This window comes from Pongo pygmaeus, chromosome 22, assembly GCF_028885625.2.
Source record: "Pongo pygmaeus isolate AG05252 chromosome 22, NHGRI_mPonPyg2-v2.0_pri, whole genome shotgun sequence".
Taxonomy (NCBI): Eukaryota; Metazoa; Chordata; class Mammalia; order Primates; family Hominidae; genus Pongo; species Pongo pygmaeus.
Window position 1 is genome coordinate 13,876,209 of NC_072395.2, and position 12,495 is coordinate 13,888,703.

Genomic DNA, 12,495 nt, shown 5'->3' on the forward strand with positions numbered 1-12,495 from the left:
TCCGTTCCACATTCCAATCCACATTCCATTCCACGTTCCATGCCATTCCATTCCACGTTCCATTCCACGTTACATTCCAATTTCCATTCCACATTCCATTACACGCTCCATTCCATTCCATTCCACATTCCACTCCACATTCCATACCATTTCATTCAATTCTATTCCATTCCATTCCACATTCCATGCCATTCCTTTTCACCGTCACTTCCATTCCACTGCATTCCATTACACATTCCATTCCCCATTCCATTCCACGTTCCCTTCGACGTTCCATTCCACATTCCATTCCACTTTCTATTCCATTCCATTCCTTTCCATTCCACATTTCATTCATTTCCTTTCCACCTTCCGTTCTGTTCCATTCCACATTCCATTCCATTGCATTCTATTCCATTCCACATTCCAGTCCACATTCCATTCCACATTCCATTCCATTTTCATTTCCACATTCCTTTCCAAATTCCATTCCATTCCATTCCATTCCATTCCACATTCCATTCCACATTCTATTCCATTCAATTCCACTTTCCATTCAACATTCCTTTCCACATTCCATTCCATTCCTTTCCACATTCCATTCCACATTCCGTTCGACATTCCATTCCATATTCCATTCCAATCCATTCCACATTCCATTTCTCATTCCATTTTATTACATTCCACATTCCATTAAATTCCACTTCATATTCCATTCCACATTCCATTCCATTCCATTCCACATTAGATTCCAAATTCCATTCCACATTCCATTTCATTCCATTCCGCACTTCTTTCCACATTCCATTCCATTCCACATTCCATTCCGTTCTATTCCACATTCTATTACACATGCCATTCCACATTCCATTTCCTTCTATTCTTAATCCCATTCCATTCCATTCCACATTCCCTCCATGTTCCATTCCACGTTCCCTCCATGTTCCATTACACGTTCCTTTCCAAGTTCCATTACACGTTCCATTGCACACTCCATTCCATTGCATTTCACATTCCATTACACATTCCATTCCATTAAATTCCACATTCCCCCCACATTCCATTCCATGTTCCATTCCAAGTTCCATTCCACATTCCATTCCATTGCATTCCATGTTCCATTCCATTCCATTCCACGTTCCTTTTCATTGCGTTTCACATTCCATTGCACATTCCGTTTTTTCCATTCCACACTCCATTTCTTTCCATTCCACATTCCATACCATTCCATTCCTTTCAATTGCACATTCCATTCCACATTCCATTCCATTCCACATTCCATTCCATTCCATTCCACATTCCATTCCATTCCACTCCATACACTTTCCATTCCATTCCATTCCACTCCATTCAACATTCCATTCCATTCAACATTCCATTCCATTCCATTCCTTTCCCTTTCCATTCTAGTCCGTTCCACATTCCTTTCCATTCCACATTCCATTACATTCCATTCCACATCCCATTCAATTCCATTCCATTCCACTTTCCAATTCATTCCATTCCACATTCCTTTCCATTCCACATTCCATTCCATTCCGTTCCATTACACATTGCATTCCACTTTCCGCTCCACTTTCCTTTACACGTTCCATTCCAAGTTCCTTTCCACATTCAATTCCAATCCTTTCCACATTCCTTTCCATTCCATTCCACATTCCTTTCCATTCCATTCCATTCAACTTTCCTTTATATTCCATTCCATTCCATGTTCCATTCAACGTTCCATTCCACGTTCCATTCAACATTTCTTTCCACGTTCGTTTCCACGTTCCATTCCACATTCCGTTCCATTCCATTCCATGTTCCTTTCCAATACATTCCACATTCCTTTCCACATTCCATTCCATTACATTCAACATTCCATTCCATTCCATTCCACTTCCCATTCCACTCCATTCCATTCCACATTCCATTCGATTCCATTCCATTCCACATTCCATTCCACATTTGATTCCATTCCATTCCACATTGCATTGCACATTCCATTCCATTTCATTCCATATTCCATTCCACATTCCATTCGTCCTTCCATTCCACATTCCATTATGTTCCATTCCGCCTTCCCTTCCACATTCCGTTCCGTTCCATTCAACATTCCATTCCACATTACTTTCCATTCTATTCCATTCCACATTCCATTCCACATTCCATTTCACATTCCATTGCATGTTCCATTCCACATTCCATTTCACATTCCATTCCACCTTCCATTCTTTTCCATTCCGCATTCTATTCCCCATTCCATTCCATTCCAGTCAACTTCTCACTCCATTCAATTCTACATTCCATTCCATTCCATTCCATTCCATTCCACATTCAATTCCGTTCCATTCCACATGGAATTCCATTACATTCCACATTCCATTCCATTCCATTCCACTCTCTATTATGTTCCATTCCACATTCCATTCCATTCCATTACACATTCCATTCCATTCCACATACCATACCATTCCATTCCATTCCACAATCTATTCCATTCCATTCCTCATTCCATTCCATTCCACAATCCATTCCACTCCATTCACATTCCATTCCACATTCCATTCCCTTCCACTACACATTCCATTCCATCCCATTCCACACTCCATTCCACGTTCCATTCCATATTCCATTCCATGTTCCATTACATTCCATTCCACATTCCATTCCACATTCCATACTACTCCATTCCATTTCATTCCGGATTCCATTCCATTCAATTACACATTCTATTCCAAATACCATTCCATTCCATTCCACATTGCATTCCACATTCCATTCCATTCCATTCCACATTCCATTCCATTCAACTCCACATTCCGTTACTTTCCAATCCACTTAACATTCCACATTACATTCCGTGTTCCATTCCACATTCCATTCCACGTTACATTCCACGATCCATGCAATTCCATTCCACGTTCCATTCCACGTTACATTCCACTTTTCATTCCACATTCCATTACACGTTCCATTCCATTCCACAATCCATTCCACATACCATTCCATTCCATTATATTCCATTACTTTCCATTCCATTCCATTCCACTTTCACTTGCATTCCATTCTATTCCATTACACATTCCATTCCTCATTCCTTTCCACATTCCCTTCCAAGTTCCATTCCTCATTCCATTCCATTCCATTCCATTCCACATTCCATTCCACATTCCATTCTATTCCACTCCATTCTATTCCACATTTCATTCCACATTACATTACATTACATTCCATTACATTCCACATTCCATTAAACATTCCATTCCACATTCCATTCCATTTTCAACTCCACATTCCTTTCCACATTCCATTCCATTCCATTCCATTACATTCCACGTTCCATTCCACATTCCATTCCAGTTTTCTTTCCACATTCCTTTCCACTTTCCATTCCATTCCATTCCACATTCCATTCCATTCAATTCCATTCCATTTCATTTCAATCCGTTCCACATTAAATTTCACATTCCATTCCATTGAATTTCCCTTTCCATTCCATTCCATTCCACATTCCATTCCACTCCATTCCACATTCCATTCCGTTCCATTCCATTCCATTCCTTTCCATTCCCATTCCACATTCCTTTCCACATTCCATTCCGTAGCATTCCATATTCCATTCCATTCCATTCCACATTCCATACCATTCAATTCCACATTCTGATCCTTTCTAATCCACATTATATTCCACATTCCATTCCGTGTTCTGTTCCACATTTCATTCCACATTCCATTCCACGTTCCATGCCATTCCATTCCACGTTCCATTCCACGTTACATTCCAATTTCCATTCCACTTTCCATTACATGCTCCATTCCATTCCATTCCACCTTCCACTCCACATTCCATACCATTTCATTCTATTCCATTCCACTCCATTCCACATTCCATGCCATTCCTTTCCACCGTCACTTCCATTCCACTGCATTCCATTACATATTCCATTCCCCATTCCATTCCACGTTCCCTTCCACGTTCCATTCCACATTCCATTCCACATTCTATTCCATTCCATTCCTTTCCATTCCACATTCCATTCATTTCCTTTTCACCTTACGTTCTATTCCATTCCACATTCCATTCCATTCCATTCCATTCCATTCCACATTCCATTCCAAATTCTATTCCATATTCTATTCCATTCAATTCCACTTTCCATTCAACATTCCTTTCCACATTCCATTCCATTCCATTCCACATTCCATTCCACATTCCGTTCGACATTCCATTCCATATTCCATTCCAATCCGTTCCACATTCCATTTCTCATTCCATTTTATTATATTCCACATTCCATTAAATTCCACTTCATATTCCATTCCACATTACATTCCATTCCATTCCACATTAGATTCCAAATTCCATTCCACATTCCGTTTCATTCCATTATGCACTTCTTTCCACGTTCCATTCCATTCCACTCCACGTTCCATTCCACATTCAATTCGGTTCTGTTCCACATTCCATTCCACATTCCATTACACATGCCATTCCACATTCCATTTCCTTCCATTCCTAATCCTATTTCATTCCATTCCACATTCCTTCCATGTTCCATTCCATGTTCCTTTCCATGTTCCATTACACGTTCCATTGCACACTCCATTCCATTGCATTTCACATTCCATTACACATTCCATTCCATTAAATTCCACATTCCCCCACATTCCATTCCATGTTCCATTCCAAATTCCATTCCACTTTCCATTCCATTGCATTCCATGTTCTATTATATTCCATTCCACGTTCCTTTTCATTGCGTTTCACATTCCATTCCACATTCCATTTCGCGTTACATTCCACATTCCATTTCACATTCCATTCCATTCGATTCCGTTCCATTCCACTTTCCATTGTATTCCATTCCACATTAAATTCCACGTTCCATTCCGCATTCCATTCCAGTTTTCATTGCACATTCCATTCCACTCCATTCCAAATTCCATTCCACATTCCATTACACATTCCATTCAACATTCCATTCCATTCCACTCCACATTCCATTCCATTCCACTCCACATTCCATTCCACATTACATTCCATTACATTCCACATTCTATTCAAAATTCCATTCCACATTCCATAACGTTCCATTCTATTCCGGATTCCATTCTTTCCATTCCACATTCCATTACATTCCATTCCACATTCCATTGCATTCCATTCCATTCCACATTGCATTCCACATGGCATTCCCTTCCTTTGCACATTCCATTCCATTCCATTACTTTCCATTCCACGTTCCGTTACACATTCCATTCCAATCCGTTGCACATTCCATTCCACATTCCATTCCATTCCATTATAGTTTCCATTCCACATTCCATTCCACTTTGCATTCCATTCCATTCCACATTGCATTAAACATTTCATTCCACATTGCATTGCATTCCATTCCACATTGCATTACACATTCCATTCTACATTCCATTCCATTCCATTCCACATTCCATTCCACATTCCATTCCATTGCACTCCACATTCCAATTCGCATTCCATTCCATTCTATTCCACATTCCAGTCCATTTCATACCATTCCACTTTCCATTCCATTCCACTGCATTCCACAATTCATTCCATTCCACTCTGCTTTCCATTCCATTCCATTCCATTTCATTCCATATTCCTTTCCATTCCATTCTATTCCACATTGCATTTCACTCCATTCAACATTCCATTCTGTTCCATTCCAAATTCCATTCCATTCCATTCCACATTCCATTTCATTCCATTCCACTCCATTCCACATTCAATAGCATTCCATTCCTTTCCACATTCCATTTCATTCCATTCCACTCCATTCCACATTCAATAGCGTTCCATTCTTTTCCACATTCCATTACATTCCATTCCGCATTCCATTCCATTGCTTTCCACATTCCATTCCACATCCCTTTCCATTCCATTCCACATTCCATTCCACGTTCCATTACTTATTCCTTTCCACGTTCCATTCTACGTTCCATTCCACATTCCATTAAATATTACATTCATTTCCTTTCCATATTCCATACCATTCCATTGCATTGCATTCCACTTTCCATTCCATTACGTTCCACATTCCTTTCCATATTCCATTCCATTCCATTACACATTCCATTCCAAATTCCATTACATTCCATTCCACATTCCATTCCACATTCCATTCCATTACATTAAACATTCCATTCCTTTCCAATCCACACTCCATTCCACTCCATCCAAGCTTCCATTCCATTCCACATTCCATTCAATTCTATTCCACATTCGATTCCATTATATTCCACATTCCATTAGATTCCATTCCACATTCCATTCCACATTGCATTCCAGATTCCATTCCATTCCATTCCATTCCAGATTCCATTCCACATTCCATTCCACATTCCGTTCCACGTTCCATTCCATTCCGCTCCACATTGCATTCCGTTCCAATCCACATTCCATTCCATGGAATTCCAGATTTAATTCAATTCCATTGCATTCGACATTCAATTACATACCATTCCACCTTAAATTCCATTCAATTCCCTTCTATTCCACATTCCATTACATTCCATTCCGCATTCCATTCCATTCCATTCCACATTCGATTCCATTAGATTCCACATTCCATTACCTTCCATTCCACATTCCATTCCACATTCCATTCCATTCCACATTCCATTCCATTCCATTTCATTCAATTCCAGATTCCATTCCACATTCCATTCCACGTTCCATTCCGTTCCACTCCACATTGCATTTCATTCCAATCCACATTCCATTCCATCGAATTCTACATTTAATTCAATTCCATTGCATTCCACATTCAATGACATATCAATCCGCCTTAAAATCCATTCCATTCCTTTCTATTCCAATTGCATTCCATTCCATTCCACTTTCCATTCCATTCCATTGCACATTGCATTCCCCATTGCATTCCCCATTCCATTCTTCTTTCCATTCCATTTCATTCCATATTCCATTCCATTCCATTCCACATTCCATTCCACGATCTATTCCATTCGATTCCACATTCCATTCCATTCCACATTCTATTCCATTCAATTGCTTATTTTTTTCCATCCCATTTCATTCCACTTTCCATTCCATTCCTTTCCAATTACATTCCACACCATTCTATTCCAACCCGCATTCCATTCCATTCCTTTCCACGTTCCATTCCACATTCCATTCCACCTTCTCTTCCACGTTCCATTCCATTTCATTACACATTCCAGTACATTCCAGTCCAAATGCCTTTCTATTCCATTCCACATTCCTTTCCACATTCCATTCCACATTCCATTCCATTGCATTCCACATTCCATTCCACATTCCATTCCATTGCATTCCACATTCCAATCCACAATCCATTCCATTCTATTCCACGTTCCTTTCCATTCCATTCCCATCCACTTTCCACTTCATTCCATTGCATTCCACATTTCATTCCATTCCGTTCCACTTTCCATCCCATTCCATTCCATTTCATTCCACATTCCTTTCCATTCCATTCTATTCCACATTGCATTTCATTCCATTCCACATTCTATTCCGTTCCATTCCAAATTCCATTCCATTCCATTCCACATTCCATTTCATTCCATTCCATTCCATTTCACATTCCATAGCATTCCATTCCTTTCCAGATTCCATTACATTCCGTTCCTCCTTCCATTCCATTGCATTATACATTCCATTCCACATTCCTTTCCATTCCATTACACCTTCCATTCCACCTTCCATTCCAAATTCCTTTCCACTTTCCATTCTACTTTCCTTTCCTCATTCCATTAAATATTCCATTCCATTCCTTTCCGTATTACATACCGTTCCATTGCATTCCATTCCACATTACATTCCATTATATTCCACATTCCTTTCCATATTCCATTCCATTCCATTTAACATTCCATTCCAATTTCCATTCCATTCCATTCCACATTCCATTCCACATTCCATTCCATTCCATTCCACATTCCATTCCACATTCCATTCCTTTCCAATGCTCATTCCATTCCATTCCATCCAAGCTTCTATTCCATTCCATATTCCATTCCATTCGATTACACATTCAATTCCATTAGATTCCACATTCCATTCCATTTCACATTCCATTCCATTAGATTCCACATTCCATTCCATTCCATTCCACATTCCATTACACATTCCTTTCCATTCCATTCCACATTAAATTCCATTCCATTCCATTCCATTCCTGATTCCATTCCACTCCTGATTCCATTCCACATTCCATTCCACATTCCATTTCATGTTCCATTCCATTCCACTCCACATTGCATTCCATTCCATTCCACATTCCATTCCATTGAATTCCACATTTCATTAAATTCCAATGCATTCCACATTAAATTACATACCATTCCGCCTTAAATTCCATTCCATTCCCTTCTATTCCACATTCCATTCCATTCCATTCCACTTTGCTTTCCATTCCATTCCACATTCCATTCCCCATTGCATTCCACATTCTTTTCCGATTTCCATTCCATTTCATTCCAACATTCCATTCCATTCCATTCCACATTCCTTTGCACATTCTATTCCATTCGATTCCACATTCCATTCCCTTCCATTCCACATTCCATTCCATTCAATTGCTTATTCCTTTCCATTCCTTTGCATACCACTTTCCATTCCATTGCATTCCAATTCCATTCCACTCCATTCTATTCCATTCCACATTCCATTCCACATTCTATTCCCCGTTCCATTTCATTTCATTCCATATTCCCTTACTTTCCATTCCACATGCCATTCCATTCGATTCCACATTCCTTTCCACATTCCATTCCACATTCCATTCCATTCCATTCCACGTTCCATTCCACATTCCATTGCATTCCACTTTCTTTTCCACATTCCATTACACATTACATTAATTTCCATTCCACATTCCATTCCACTTTCCATCCCACATTCCATTCCATTCCATTCGATATTCCATTCCATTCCATTCCACACTCAATTCCATATTCCATTCCGTTCCATTCCACATTCCATTCCACAATCCATTCCACATTCCATTCCACATTCCATTCCGTTCCATTCCTCATTCAATTGCATTGCCTTCCACATTCCTTTCCGCATTCTACTCCACTCCGTTCCACGTTCCATTCCATTCCATTCCACATTACATTCCACATTCTATTCCACATTCCATTCCACCTTCTATTCCATTGCATTCCACGTTTCATTCCCCCGCCCATTCCACATTCCATTCCACTTTCCATTCGACGTTCCATTCCATTCCATTCCACTTTCCATTCCAACTTCAATTCCACATTCCATTCCATTCCATACTGTTCGATTCCACATTCCATTCCATTACTTTCCACATTCCATTCCTTTCCATTGAACATTCCATTTCAAATTACATTCCAATTTCTATTCCACGTTACATTCCACATTCAAATCCACATTCCACTCCAATCCATACCACTTCCCTTGCCATGATCCTTTCCACATTCCATTCCACGTTCCATTCCATTCCGTTCCGTGTTCTATTCTGCGTTACATTCCATTCCATTCCACGTTCCATTCCACATTCCATTCCACCTTCCATTCCACTTTCTCTTTCATATTCCATTACACGTTCCATTCCACGTTTCATTACAAATTCCATTCCACGTTCCATTGCACATTCCATTCCATTCCATTACACTTTCCATTCCACATTCCATTCCATATTGCATTCCACATTCCGTGACGTTCCTTTCCACTTCCATTCCACATTCCATTTCAATTTCCATTCCGCATTCCATTCTATTTTCCATTCCACATTCCTTTCCACATTCCATTCCATTCTATTCCACATTCCATTCCACATTCCTTTCCACATTTCATTCCACATTCCATTCCACATTCCATTCCATTCCATTCCACGTTCCATTCCACATTCCATTATACGTTCCATTCCACGTTCCTTTCCATTCGATTCCACGTTCCGTTACACATTCCGTTGCACATTCCATTCCACCTACCTTTCCGTTTCATTCCACTTTCCACCCCACTTTTCATTCCGTTCCATTCCACCTTCCATTGCACATTCCGTTGCACATTCCATTCCACATTGCATTCTATTCCATTCCGCGATCCATTCCACATTCATTTCCACGTTCCATTCCACATTCCATTCCACTCCATTCAACGATCCATTCCACATTCCATTCCACATTCCATTCCCCATTCCATTCCTTTAAATAGCACGTTACATTCCACATTGCATTCCACATTCCATTCCACGTTCCATTCCGTTCAGTTCCACATTCCACTCCACATTCCATTCCACCATCCAGTCCATATTCCATTCCATTCCATTTCACATTCCATTCCTTTCCATTGCATTTCATTCCACATTCCAATCCACATTCCATTCCACGTTCCATTCCATCTTCCATTCCATGTTCTGTTCCGCATTCCATTCCATTCCATTCCACTTTCCATTCCACATTCCATTCCACATTGCATTTCACATTACATTCCGTTCCATTCCACATACCGTTCCACATTCCATTCCACATTCCTTTCCATTCCATTCTACTTTCCATTCCACATTCCATTCCACATACCATTCCACATTCCCTTCCTTTCCATTTCACATTCCATTCCATATTCCATTCTCATTCCATTGCATTTCATTCCACATTCCAATCCACATTCCATTGCATTCCAATTCACAATCCATTCCACATTCCATTCCGTTCCATTCCATTCCACATTGCATTCCACGTTTCATTCCATATTCAATTCCGTAGTCCATTCCAAACTCCATTGCACATTCCATTCCACATTCCATTCTCATTCCATTGCATTTCTTTCCACTTTCCATTCCACATTCCATTCCACATTCCATTCCATTCCATTCCATTCACAGTTCCATTCCACATTCCATTAAATTCTGTTTCACATTCCATTCCACATTCCAGTCCATTCCATTCCAAATACCATTCCATTCAAATCCACATTTCATTCCACAATTCATTCTATTCCATTCCACATTCCATTCCACATTCCATTCTCATTCATTGCATTTCATTCCACATTCCATTGCATTCCAATTCACAATCCATTCCACATTCTATTCCATTCCATTCCATTCCACATTGCATTCCACGTTTCATTCCAAATTCAATTCCGTAGGCCATCACAAATTCCATTCCACATTCCATTCAACATCGCATTCCACATTCCATTCTCATTCCACTGCATTTCTTTCCACTTTCCATTCCACATTCCACACCGCTTTCCATTCCACATTCCATTCCATTCCATTCCACATTCCTTTCCATTCCATTCCGTTCCAGTTTCCATTCCACTTTCCATTGAATCCTGTTCTACATTCCATTCCACATTCCATTCCATTCCATTACATATTACATTTCATTCAAATCCACATTTCATTCCACAATTCATTGCATTCCATTCCACATTCAATTCCACTTTCCATTCCACATTCCATTCCATTCCACGTTCCATTCCACATTCCATTCCATTCCATTTCACGTTCCATTGCACGTTAAATTACATATTCAATTCCAATACTTTCCACGTTCCATTCCGCACTGAATTCCACATTCCAATCCATATTCCGTTCTTTTCCGTTGCACATTCCATTCCACATTCCATGCCACATTCAATTCAACATTCCTTTCCACTTTCCATTCCACGTTGCATTCCACGTTCCTTTCCATTCCATTTCACTTTGCATTCCACATTCCATTCCACAATCCATTCCACTCCATTCCATTAGACATTCCATTCCACCTTTCATTCCATGTTCCATTCCATTCTCCATTCCTCGTTGCATTCAGCATTACATTGCATTTCATTCCAAGTTCCATTACACACTAAATTAAACTTACCATTCCACCTTCTATTCCGTTCCATTCCACATTGCATTATATAATCCATTCCACATTCCATTACACTTTTCATTCCACATTCCATTAAAGTCCATTCCACATTATATTCCACATTCCATTCCATTCCTTTCCACATTCCATTCCACATTCCATTTCACTTTCTATTCCATGTTCCATTCTATTTCATTCCATGTTCCATTCCACTTTCCATTCCGTTCCATTCCAATTTCCATTCCACGTTCCGTTACACATACCATTCCACATTCCATTCCTTTCCATTCCACATTCCATTCCACATTCCATTCCACATTTCAATCCATTATATTCCACATTCCATTCCACGTTATATTCCATTCCTTTCCACATATCATTCCAAATTTCATTCCACATTCCATTCCACATTCCATTCCACTTTCAATTCCGCATTCCTTTCCATTCCATTCCATTTCTTTCCACATTCCATTCCATTCAATTACATTACACATTCCATTCCATTCCATTTCAATTTCCATTCCACATTCCATTCCACATTCCATTCCATTCCATTCCACATTCGTTTCCCCTTCCATTGCACTCCATCCCACATTCCATTCCACATTCCATTCCATTCCATTCCACATTTCATACCGCATTCCATTCCATTCCATTCCACTTTCCATTCCACATTCCATTCCTCTT